Source organism: Aulonocara sp. 'chitande type north' Nkhata Bay, linkage group LG9 (genome assembly GCF_057382095.1).
Source record: "Aulonocara sp. 'chitande type north' Nkhata Bay isolate Kocher_YH1m ecotype deep benthic linkage group LG9, A_spYH_male_GT1.1, whole genome shotgun sequence".
NCBI classification, from domain to species: Eukaryota; Metazoa; Chordata; class Actinopteri; order Cichliformes; family Cichlidae; genus Aulonocara; species Aulonocara sp. 'chitande type north' Nkhata Bay.
Window position 1 is genome coordinate 32882328 of NC_141352.1, and position 13500 is coordinate 32895827.

Genomic DNA, 13500 nt, shown 5'->3' on the forward strand with positions numbered 1-13500 from the left:
CGATGGACTCGATTGAAAGTGACGTTCTTCACGGTGTCCTCTGGCAGCTTCAGATGGGTTTTATTGAAGCCTCTCACCGTTGCTTCCACGTCTTCGCCAGCAGATTCTGTGATACCAGAAAACACAAGGTTATCTCTCATGCTACGGACTTGCAGATCAATAACAGTCCCTTTTATTTTCTTATTTTCTGTGTTAAGCTTGGTCACATCCTCAGTAAGAGACTTGACTGACTCCCGTAGCGTGGCGTTTTCAGCAGCAAGTGTTTCCACCTGCTGCTGGCTGAACCCAAGGGACTCTTTCAGGGATTTAAATTCTCTGTGTAAAATCTCCACCAGGGACAACCTCACATCGACACTGGACAGTCGCAAGTCGATTGACTCCAGGATGTCTGCAATGTCTTTGCCGGCAGATGATGCTGTGCCGCGGGAAGTCTGCCGGGTGACTTCTTTTCGATGACATGTATCAAGAAAATATACAATCTTACATTTAATAGAGCAGACAAAATTAATCTTATAATGATTTACAATTGTGATGTATTGCGATGCGGACATAAAGTATTCTTAATTCATTGAGAAGACACTAATCGATTATTAAACACAGTCCCGATCAAAAGTTTAAGACCACTTGAAAAATAGCAAAAAAATTTCTTTTGCATGGTTGGATCTTAACAAGGTTCCAACAACATGCAACAAGCAGAAATGGGAGGTAGACAAAACATTTAACTTACATTTAACAAACTTAAACTGAGACAGGCTGTTTTACAGCTGATCAAATGTTTAGGACCACATGCCTTTAAAAGGCCTAATCTGTGCAAATATGTGGATTCATTGTCATTTTCTGTCAGGTAGTCACACTGTCATGATGTTCTGATGGCAAAAGCAAAAAAACGTTCCTTTTTGAACATGGTCGAACTGCATAAGCACAGTCTCTCACAGCGTGCCATCGCTGCTGAGGTGGGACGCAGTAAGACAGTCATTTGGAATTTCTTAAATGATCCTGGGGGTCATTGGAACAAAAACGTCAAGTACAAAAAAATCCTCAACCCAAATGAAGGCCATTAGTGGTGCCAACTGCAGCAAACGGCATCTGAGACTGAAGGGCTTCAAGAACAAATTGTCTGATGGGGAAAAAAATGTAACCTTGATGGTCCTGATGGTTTCCAACGTTACTGGCATGACAAGCAGATCCCACCTGAGATGTTGTCTACGCGCCACAGTGGAGGGGGCGCCATAATGGTCTGGGGTGCTTTTTCCTTCAGTGGAACAATGGAGCTTTGGGAGGTGCAGGGGTGTCAAACGGCTGCTGGCTATGTCCAGATGTTGCAGAGAGCATCCCTCATGACTGACTGCCCTCGTCTGTGTGGTAACGACTGGATTTTCAACAGGACAACACTACAGTACACAATGGCCGCAGGACAAGGGACTTCTTCTAGGAGAATAACATCACTCATTTGGACCATCCTGCATTTTCCCCTGATCTAAATCCAACTGAGAATAGACAACAGTTCCAGACAGAAAACGCCCTTGGTGTGGCCGTCTTCACCACTTGGAGAAATGTTCCCACTCACCTCATGGAAACGCTTGCATGAAGTGATCAACAATAACAGCAAACCTATATTACTGACTTCAAGATTGTAACTTTGATTTCTGTTTTTTGGAGGTGTGGTCCTAAACTTTTGATCAGCTGTAAAACAGTCTGTTTCAGTTTAAGCTTTCTTTTTAATAAATTACATGCTCAAAATTTTTTTTTGCCTCACTCCCATTTCTTCTTGTTGCATGTTGAAGCTCTACTTGGAACCTTGTTAAGATCCAACCGTGCAAAATATGATTTTTTGTCATTTTTTAAATGGTCTTAATTAGCCACAAGTTATTGTGATGCATTGGGATATCGAATTGTATCGTTGACATGATAATTGCAATTGAATTGAAATGCGAGTAGGGCTGGGTACCAAAACATGATACCTTTTTAGTACTGACTAAAAACATTGAGTAGGTATTGATACAGAAAAAAAAAATTCGGCTCAAAATTTCTATACTTTTGTATAGAGTATAGAAAGTTATTGAGTGTTATTGAGCCTCACAGGTCCTTTTCTTCTGCTGCTGCATATCGCATACCAGCAGTGGCTTCGCACATGCGCGATTCATTTGCAGTCTGGATGAGTAAGAAAAATATAATATAGTAGAAATACTATGATTTAGCAGAAATACTGTAATCAGCACATATACTGTAACATGACAGAAATTCCTCCACTTGGTAGTAATACTATAACATAACTTGGCACAAAAAACATGATTTGGCAAAAATACTATGATTTAGCAGAAATACTATGATTGAGCAGAAGTACTAAGATGTAGTAAAAGTACTTTGATTTAACAGAAATACAATTATGGAGGAGTAATACTTTAAAATGGGAGAAATATTGATACACACACACATACACAGAGCCTAACGGTGTGTTCACACAAAACGCCCCAAACGCCCCTAATTTGACACGTGCACATTCGCGTCTCAACGCGTGTCCAAGAAAAATCCATCGCGCGTCAAAACTGGAAATGTGGGAGGAAGTTGTGCCAGACCGGTATCTTTGCAAGATGGCAGCTGTCGAGCTAGCACTTGAAGAGAGAGTCTCCCTTCTCTATGTACTGTGGAGAGCAGAGCAGCGGCGTAAAAGATGTCCTCGCCGTACCTGGGTCCATCAGGTCCTCCAGAGGCGTGAGCAGTTTGGTGAGTTTCACCATTTGCTCCAGGAGCTGCGCCTGGATGACGGCCGATTCCAGAGATATCACCATCGGCCAGTTTGAGGACCTGCTTTCCCTCGTCGGTCCCAGCATCGCCGGCCTAGACACCAATTACAGGCGCTCAATCCCACCTGCAGAGCGCCTGTCCGTCTGCCTGAGGTTAGTAAAAGTGTTTAGTACGGTAGTCCTTTATTGATACCTGTGCTAATATGCTAAACCATCCATTTATACACTGCTAACATGGATGTGCTATGCTAACAGTGAATGCTGTCGGTGTTTACTGATAGCAAACTGTGGTACAGAGACGACTGTTTATAATATTTCTAGTGATACTCAGAAGCTCTCATCAAGTCCCGATTTAATTCGATTTATGCTGTTATCGGTGTTTGCAATGATAGCATGGCTGTGGTGTCACATCAATGTATGCGCACAGTGTTTGCTGATATCAAACTGTAGCATTAGGACCACTGAGTTAACCTTTGTAGTGATACTCACTCCTTTTTATTTAGACCTGGTTTAATTCTGGGATAGTTGAATATTTATATATAATCCCTGCAGCTGTCGGACTCTATAACAGGGATCACCAGCCTTTATTAAAACAGAGTTAGATAAAACTGAACAGTTTGGTTCATCTTTAGTTACATGGTTCTATCTTGATAAGCTGTCTTATCACAGATTAATTTTTCAAAAATATTAATGATTTAAGCAAGGAAAGGGCTACATGTCAACACACAACTCTTTATTTCTATTAATGTCTTACTTCATTCCTACCTGATTGACATGTTTAGGAATTATGAGTGATTGGCTCACTGTAGTGGCAAAAGTTGCTACCAATCAAATTATGATATGTTAAAGTTAAAACAAAACACAACTGTTTTAGATATTATCTAATATACATTTTGTAATTATCCTTATAATTACAAAATGTTTTATGTAAGATTTAAGTTTTGTGATTTAAATCTGACATCACAAAAGTATTTTGGAATTTGAATAATGTATTTTGTAACTACAGTACACATAATACTAATTTTGAACAATTTTGTCCAGATTCCTTGTCACTGGGGACTCCTTCACGACCAAGCATTCAGTTACATAGTCTGTGTGTCCACGGTGAGCCAGATCACCCCCCAGGCAGCGACGGCCATCTGGGACTGTCTAGTGGACGACTTCATGGCTGTGCCTTCACCTGGAGACTGGCGGTCCATCACAGAGGGATTCCAGGAGCGCTGGAACTTTCCTCTGTGCTGTGCAGCTCTGGATGGGAAGCACGTCCAGACAAAGGCACCCCATATATCATATAGGAGACACACACATTGATATACACTAAATATTTGTTTCATTTCTTTTTTGTGGTGCCCAAATTTATGCACCTGCTTGATTTTGTTTAAACAATTATTGCACACTTTCTGTAAATCCAGTAAACTTCTTTTCACTTCTCAAATATCATTGTGTGTGTCTCCTATATGATATTTAACTGACATTTTTTATTGTAACAACCAACGATTTATACAGGAAAATAATGTCTATTAACAAGGTTGCCCAAACTTTTGCATCCTACTGTATTAGTATATTTTGTCATTAGTATAATATGAAATAAATTCTACATGTGTCAAGTTGTGTGCCAACATTTGCTGTGTAGTAGAACTGAGACATTAGTCATTATAAAAATTTATTTGAAATAATATTAAAATTCTCAAACAGAAAAACATTAAACATAAATATATAAAATATAAGAATTTACAGAGAGACAGGAATAAAAAGGACCAGCTGCTCTCCAGAGCAGGAACAAGGCTGAGGAGGAACTGCTCCATTGGAGACTGGTGTGAACTCTTCAGGGACTCCAGGGTGGCCAGCTCCAGCGCCGATGGACCATCCTGGGACCCGTCCCTCATCTGCCTTGGAGCCGTCCTTCCCTGTGGGCCTGTAAAACAGCACAAAACACAAAGAAATGAGAAGACTGCTACTAGATTTTAATTTCAACATTGAAGAAAAAACAAAACCAAAAACAGGATATAATCAGATTGGTTGTAGATATTTAGTAAAGGTGATCACAAGGCAATCCCACAGACTAAAAAGGTATCAGTGCTTGCTGTACATACCTGTACCTTAACGCCAACTTTTAAAAACCCCTCAGTCAATAGCTACGGATTAAATAGCAAAGCCCGACACTTATGTACTGAAACCAACTACTTCCGCTTGTCAGCTTAAGTTAAAATGTTACATTTTTCCCCTGATTATTTTTTTAGCTTTTTTTTTTTACTGAGTTTGTTACAAATATTCAGGTTAAAAAACTGTCCGAATTATTTGTAATGAATTATGTTCACAAAGTCACATGTGCAGTACTCTGTACAGCTTGCATCCTTTAGGACAAATAATTTGAAACATTAATATTTCTTGTTCAATACTGAGCTGATAACACCTCTGTATGTTGTGACCAGGATGCAGCAGCAGACTGAACCTCGACTGAAACCTGCTCCATCATCTCATCTTTGCAGATGTCCATTTATAAAGCATCAACAACTCAAAGGTAAACATGATATTAGAAAATGTGTTAGTAAGGCCTTTAAAACAAATTAAAAAAAATAAAAAACTGTCGGCAGAACTGTAGGACTGAACAACTTCAGACCCCGAGTGTGTGAGGACAGAGAAGGATCAGCTCTATTTCAGATTTGAGAGATAAACTTTATATTTCAGTTTGTGATGATTCTGTTCTGTTTGTGATTACAGGAGCTGTCCTCAGATTCAGACCTCAGCACCACCCAGTGACAGCAGACAGATCATCCTATATCTTCAATCTTTGTAGTAACTCCAAAATTAACTGAAGAAAACAGTACAAAGGTTAAAGTACCACATGTGCTGTCAGTGAAAGCTGCAGCTGTTTTATTGATAAATTTAAAGACAAAAAGTCAAAAGGATTAATCACCCCCTGTAACTGTCACTATACATCAGCATTAACCAGTACCTCAGTTTAAAACTTCTGTTTTAAACACTGAATGTACTCAGCTACATGAAGAGCACATGATGTTTTCTCTGGCACAATTAAATAAAACCTGATTAAAGTCAAAGGTTGTTACTTGTATTTGAACTAAAAACTTGTGATCTGGAATTCTTTCACTGTTTTTTGACAATAGTGTGTTATTTATCATAAAGTAATTCAGAGTCATTCATACCAGAGTAACCAGTGAGCACAACTGAGGGGATTGAACTACCAGAAGGCAACATTGCAGACATAGAGGACAGTTACAAGTACCTGGGGATCCCACAGGCAAATGGGAACCATGAAGAGGCCGCTAGAAAAGCTGCAACCACCAAGTACCTGCAGAGGGTTAGGCAAGTCCTGAGGAGTCAGCTGAATGGTAAGAACAAGATCCGGGCCATCAACATGTACGCCCTGCTCGTGATCAGGTACCCTGCTGGGGTAATAGGCTGGCCAAAGGAGGAGATAGAAGCCACTGACATAAAGACAAGAAAACTCCTTACCATGCATGGAGGGTTTCACCCCAAGTCCAGCACCCTGAGGCTGTACGCTAAGCGGAAGGAAGGGGGCCGGGGACTGATGAGTGTCGGCACCACAGTCCAGGATGAGACAACGAACATCCAAGAATACATTGGGAAGATGGCCCCAACTGACCGAGTGCTCAGTGAATACCTCAGGCAGCAGAAACCCAAGAAAGAGGAGGGAGACGAGGAACCATCATGGAAGGACAGGCCCCTGCACGGTATGTACCACCGGCAGATAGAGGAGGTGGCTGATATCCAGAAATCCTACCAGTGGCTGGACAAAGCTGGACTGAAAGACAGCACAGAGGCACTAATCATGGCAGCACAAGAACAAGCTCTGAGTACAAGATCCATAGAGGCTGGGGTCTATCACACCAGGCAAGACCCCAGGTGCAGGCTGTGTAAAGATGCCCCAGAGACAATCCAGCACATAACAACAGGGTGCAAGATGCTAGCAGGCAAGGCATACATGGAACGCCATAACCAAGTGGCCGGCATAGTGTACAGGAACATCTGTGCCGAGTATAACCTGGAAGTCCCGAGGTCAAAATGGGAGATGCCCCCAAGGGTGGTGGAGAATGACCGAGCTAAGATCCTGTGGGACTTCCAGATACAGACGGACAAAATGGTGGTGGCTAACCAACCCGACATAGTGGTGGTAGACAAACAGAAGAAGACGGCCGTAGTGATCGATGTAGCGGTTCTGAATGACAGCAATATCAGGAAGAAGGAACACGAGAAGCTGGAGAAATACCAAGGGCTCAGAGAAGAGCTCGAGAGGATGTGGAGGGTGAAGGTAACGGTGGTCCCCGTGGTAATCGGAGCACTAGGTGCGGTGACTCCCAAGCTAGGCGAGTGGCTCCAGCAGATCCCGGGAACAACATCGGAGATCTCTGTCCAGAAGAGCGCAGTCCTGGGAACAGCTAAGATACTGCGCAGGACCCTCAAGCTCCCAGGCCTCTGGTAGAGGACCCGAGCTTGAAGGATAAACCGCCCGTAGGGGCGTGCTGGGTGTTTTTTATATATATATATATATATATATATATTGTTGAAATCTCCCAATTCTTTGAATCTTTGGGCTGAAGGAAGGACAGTACTCTGTGTATAAATGCTCAATCAACAATCATTTATTTCCATACAATTCAACATTTAAGAGCATTAGAACGTCCGGACGGGAGAGATGCCGGTCAGAGGGTCAGCCGCATATCTCAAAATGGTGGCGGGTTGCTCAGCTTCTTATAGCCTCTAGTGGCCCCCACCTAGTCGTAAAAGCCTAAACATTCACATTCTTTCTCCCTTTTGGCGCCTAAGTTATGACCTCGGCTTCTTGCTCCTCTGCTGTCTGTAAGGTGGGGGTATGGAATGTGGTCTCTCTCTTCTGCCCTAGACACAAAGTCTCCGCTTACAACCTTCTTTTTATGATTCAACAATAAAGCATGTCAAGAAAACAGTGTAAGACATTCACAGCAGATCAAGGATACAGAGTGATGTACACTTATCTAATGAACTACAAAAATGATTATGTTCTTTTAACCCAAAAGTATAATGAGGACTAAACTACATACACAGCACACCATCTAAACTAAAGGATAATATATGTCCTACAGCTGTTATCATAATTCAACTACTTTGATTACATATATAAGGTAACATATGATAACAGAATAATATCACAATTCCCCCTTTGATCTCTTTTCTCAAAGATATCACTTACAACATACACTCTAGTGTTGCAATGTCCAGTTCTTCTTGGTCCTGAGGCCCTCTGTCCCCCTTTAACGGGTGGACCATATGTGGGATGACCTCTGTGTTTACGCAGTTCAGATGCAAAGTTAGATTTACAACCATAACAGCAGTTACAGATGACACTCCCATCACTCCCCAATTCTCCCACAGCTTTATTTTGGTGCTCCAGTTTTCCACCCCCATTTTGATGCCACCTTATACCTTTCAAATTTACTTAGACTAGAACCTCTGTCTAAGGAGCTTTTAACCTTTATTTTATTGCTGCAGCTACCAGTATCTTCTCGTCGGGTGATTCTCAGCTTCTTTCTTCGACCTCCAGGGTTAGACCACCCTTTAGTCGTTGCACAGATCTGGGGATTATTCTGCCCCGATTTCAAACAAAGACCTGTGTGTTTTGGGGTCACCGCCGTGTCCCCCTTTTTGCCAAGAGCCTCTCGAACCTCGTTGGTCTGGTGTTCCTGGTTTTCGCCAACCCCTTCATGGTTATTGCTGTGTTCATGGGATCCATCTTCTCAAGGAGCCCAAATGCCATGACACTTGACCCCAGTTGCTGTCTCGGCAGTCCCTACATCTGTCTCTGCTGTGAAGGGTCCTCATATCTCCGTGTCCCCGTCTGGTGTCTGTTCCTCTCTCTGCAAGAGACAGAAAACCAAAACACCTCTCTCCCTAGTCTTGATAATCTAATATGGTTATCCATTGTTCTTCTAATGATTCAAATTTGGTTTAAAATATTATGTTCAGGACTTATTCTAATCATAATCTATGTGTGTAAAAGAAATCAAAAATTAATGAACCATCTCTAAGTCTAACACATTATAAGCTTAAGTTTTACCATAGCTAAATTATTAAACACAAAAATAAACTCATAGAAATTTTCATATCACCATTGTTTGATGTTCAAACTCAACTTCCACTTCCCCCTTTTTTGACACACTCCCATGTGTCAATTCACCGGAGCTAGAAACTTAAAAGAAAAGGTTAGTGACATCATATCTCAAAAAGCATCAGAAATTCTCCTCTTCAGTCTCTCTTATCGTCCTGCTCCTGCAAAAACAAAACAAAGCGAAGCATCCACCCTTCTCTTGCCGGCTAGGTGAATTGTTTGTTGGCATTTACTAATCCTAAAAGTTGGTGCAGTCATTGTCTCAGTATCAAGTCAGTTAAAACTTTTAGTCCGTCCATCACAGTCCAGTCACATGCATTCATTCACACACATTCATACCAGATGTTGCTGATAATGGAGTCTCACGCGCAACCTATTCGAGCATCCATCACCAGCAAGATGACGTCATCATTTTAAAAGGAAAACGATTCCTTGATTTTTTGGACCGGATTGACTCGCTGCAATCCTTTTAGACTCAGGACTTCTCATGTGATCAGTGTCCCCTATAAGTGAATTTCTCTCAAGCCAATTACAATCATGGAGAAGCACACTTTGCAACTGTTTACAGTAATAATATTTTATAGCGCTTTAAATCTCAATCTTTCAGGCCTGGTTTAAAGAGCTGATTGTTAAATCATGAACTCACAAAATATCACCACCGGTGGATCACACCTCTCAGATGTTTTTTTTTTCCTCAGTGCACTGTAACAAAAACGAAAACAGACATAACCAACAAAATACTAATAACAATAACATAAACTAGGGCCCGTTGCAGACATGTCCAAGCATAAAACTATCCCTCTCTCGCTTACGAGAAAGAACACAAGCCAAAGCTCACTGATAAAATCAAGCTAGCGCTAAGCAAAACCAAAAAATCACAGGAACGTTTTGCTTCCTGCCGGGACAATATTGTGTGGGAATGAGAACCTCAGGTGCCGTAACACCTTTTGTTCCTCCTTGAATTAAATCTCAATCACAGAAAATGCCGTACTCCAACCTAACCTTACACTATTAATTCATCATTTTCACTCTGTGCCACTGTTCCTCATCAGGGCTGTGTGAAGCACAGCAAAGAATTCAGTCAAGGCCTTGAGCCATAAAAAGACATCACGCACAGACATTATTTTCATAACCAAACCGTTTTAGACCTTATTCCTTAACTCTACATAAATGCCCTCTGGGTGACATATAACACATTCTAAGTAATCACTGGTAATCAATGGCTCCTCATAAAAATTATGTATTGGGATGTTTGTGTGCAGCATTTTGCATATCAGCATAAGCAAAGCATTCTTCATTGCATCAGCATGTGTGTGTGTGTGCATCACTCTTCATTGCACAAGCGTGTGCATGTGTATGTGTGTGGATCACTTCTCAGTGAATCAGCATTCCAATGTGTGCGTGTGTGTTCATCACCTTCCTGTTCTGGTGTTCTGGGTAAACCACGGCCTGAAGCGTGCCCTGGGGTCCTGCCCCCCTCCTTTTCAGTCTGTTTGCGACCATTGCTGCTGCTGCTGCTCGAAGTTCTGTCCGTCCTGGTTCTGACCCCAATTGGGGCAGTCCTTTCTCCAGTGTCCATGCTCACCGCAGGTGAAACCTGCATCTTCTTCTGTGTTTTTTGTCCATTCTGAGGTGCCTTCTGACCTCAGTTACTCCTCCTGTCTCGGTCACGCCCTTTTTGCTGCCCGATCATCCGTGTTGGTCCATAACTGTCCTGCACAGTGTTAATGCAGAGTTGTTAAGGTCAGCATTCCTTTGCTCGGCCTTACTTTTCATTCGGGCTTGGCGGGCGTCTCGTCACAGCTCTGTCAGCTGAAGCTGTCTGAGAATTTTCCCCCGTGTAGTGAAACGGGCCTTAGGTTTAGTGCTCTCCGTCTCTGCTGCGTGAGATCGCATTCCTGCAGAACTGTTGACATTTTCAGGTCGTTGTTGTGGGTCCAGCTGTTGCAGCATTTGGTCAGGGTCACATAGAGGGGAGAGCAAAGATGGTAGAGGGGAGAGCAGGAGTCCAGGTCAGCCTCGGCCTTCAGGGCCGGCAAAGCAGCCTGTAATCAAACATAAAGAGAAAAAACAAAACAAAAACAGACGAACAGGAAAATGATGTTGTGTTGGCTGTGTTATTCAGAAAGGGGAGAAACTACGGGACCAGGCCCTGTGTCAGCCTTCTCTCCCCCTTTTTTTGTTTTTTCTCACCATATAATCAACTCATAACCCACCAAGCTGACAGGACAACACAGGTACCTGTTAAAATTCTTAAGATCATGTTTAAAAGCCCAAAAAAAGGAATTTTCTTTCATTCAGTAATCACTTGTATTAATCAATCAGCAGAAAACATGTCACAATTTGAATCTTTTAACCACTAAATTTGTCGTGTCTTCACTGGTTGGTCAGACCAGTGTCTTTTTTTTTTCTTTTTTTTTTTTTGAAGTTAAATTGTTGTCCTGCAACCCAGAGGGTTTCTTTGTCAGTAATGGATAAACTTCATCATTTAACAACAGAAGTATGTTAATTTTTTTTTTTTTTTTTTTTTTGCTTTAACCTTGCTGGAAAAATCTTCACATGTTCATGAGTGTAAGCTGTTTTTTCATTGCATGTGTGTGCATTTGTAGGCAGGCAGGTTTAACTTTTTCTCAAACTAGGCGTTACCTTAAAAGGAGCCTTTCTCTCACATTTCTCTGCTTGTGTGTGTTTTTGTTTCACCTTTTGTTGTGATGCTCCGGACGCCTTCCCAACCTCCACAAGTCCGTTGGCCCCAAAATTCAACCCAATTTCATGTGCTCTTAAACCCTTCATTTCTCCTCTAATTCTCTCCTCGCTGCTGTCTGTTTCACAGCTGCTGATTCGTGCTGGGTGTGGTTCCCATTACTTATAATTTTGCTTCGGCCGCTGTGCTGTGGGGGCAGTTGGTCCAGGTCCGCAGCTTCCTGTATTAACACACTAAGAGATTTATTTAATTTCATTTTCATCACTGTTAAACAGATAAGCAGGCAACTCGCCTACCTTGACAGCGTAAACTGCACGCCAGTCTCCCAACACATTCCTCTCTCTACTCCTCCATAATTCTCCACTACACACCTCTTACTATCTCTCTTTTTATTTTTATTTTTATTTTTATTTTTATTACACCACAGAGTAATACACCCAATTATGCCCGTCTATCTCTATATGGCTCCAAATTCCCTCTTTATTTAATTTCACACTCGTCAGGGGACAGGCACACAACAATTTCAACCACTGAAACGAGGAATTCAACCTTTTTATATTTCTTTACTAATCTAGACTCAACCTTTGTTCGCAAAATGTGTCTTGTTCTATTCCAGAATAAATGTGAACCCGTGATTACACTGCGGTTCCAGGGTTTTTCTGTAGCTATGCGGGAGTCCTCAGTTCCCAAGTCACCACCTCGGCACCCAGACGCCGCTGGACTGGCCTGTGCGTCCACAGACAGGAGGGTCGCCACACCATGAACAAAATTAGTTTCTACAGGTCCACTAGGCATCAACCTTTGATCCTAAAATGTGTCTTTGCTCTAGTGTCCTCCTAGTCACACATCAACCGTCACTGTGACTGTGCTCACACTTCACACACAGAAACACACTCAGAGCGCGCCTCACACACAGCACCCACAGTGAGACCCACAGAGAGCGCTTTTCATCAGCAGAAATTTACACAGAAACCTCTGAGCTCAACTGTTAGAATTCTTCTGAAGCACAACCGGACCATAGACCAAAATACCCCTTTCTCTGCGCTTATGGCCGCCACAATGGGGCAAAATCGCATCGTAAAACTATTACTGATACCATAAACCAGGTTCTGCTTTACCTTTATTTCATGGCAAGTAAAATTTTACTTATTATTTTATGACCGCAGCCCTCGAGGCTCAACCGACACCATAAACCACCGTCAAACCTCTATTCCATGTGCTGAAACCAGCACCCCTCACTACTGTACTCACAGCCGCATCACCGGAACACGGCCGTATCATAAACCAAAACCTACGGACGTGTTGCGCTTTTGGCGTTGCCAGTGCTCAACTGCACCGTGAGCCAGCATCTGCTTTTCCTTAATTCTATATTAAATTTTATAGCCGCATCCACGTGGACTTAACCGACATCATAAACTAACTTCAAAACCTCTTTTCAATGTACTGGACTTATGGCCGCGTCTCCAAAAGATATTCTAATGTATTATTGCTACAGAAGCCAGTCTTAAACAAAGTTAAATGTGGAAGGTAAAGTGGGCTGCAACTAGCTCAACGTAGTGTATTATTAGTTTCTCGGTAGAAGCAGTTTAACTGCAACTAGCTCAACGTAGTGTATTATTAGTTTCTCGGTAGAAGCAGTTTATCTAACACACTGGAATTCAGCCTCAACTTATGTTGTTAGTATCTTGCGCCAAAAACCAGACACCGACAAATTTAATGTGAAAATACGTGTAACTCAGCAAACAGATTAATTTGGAAAGCCCAATATGCACATTTGGTATTTATAATACAACAGGCTGTGCTTACCTTTCTGTTTTAGGCCGCCCTCTGTTCGCCTCGCCTCACGATCTCACCACAGGCCAAATCTGCACCTCCTCAGCACACCAAAGATCCGGGTCACACGGCACCAAGTTGTTGAAATCTCCCAA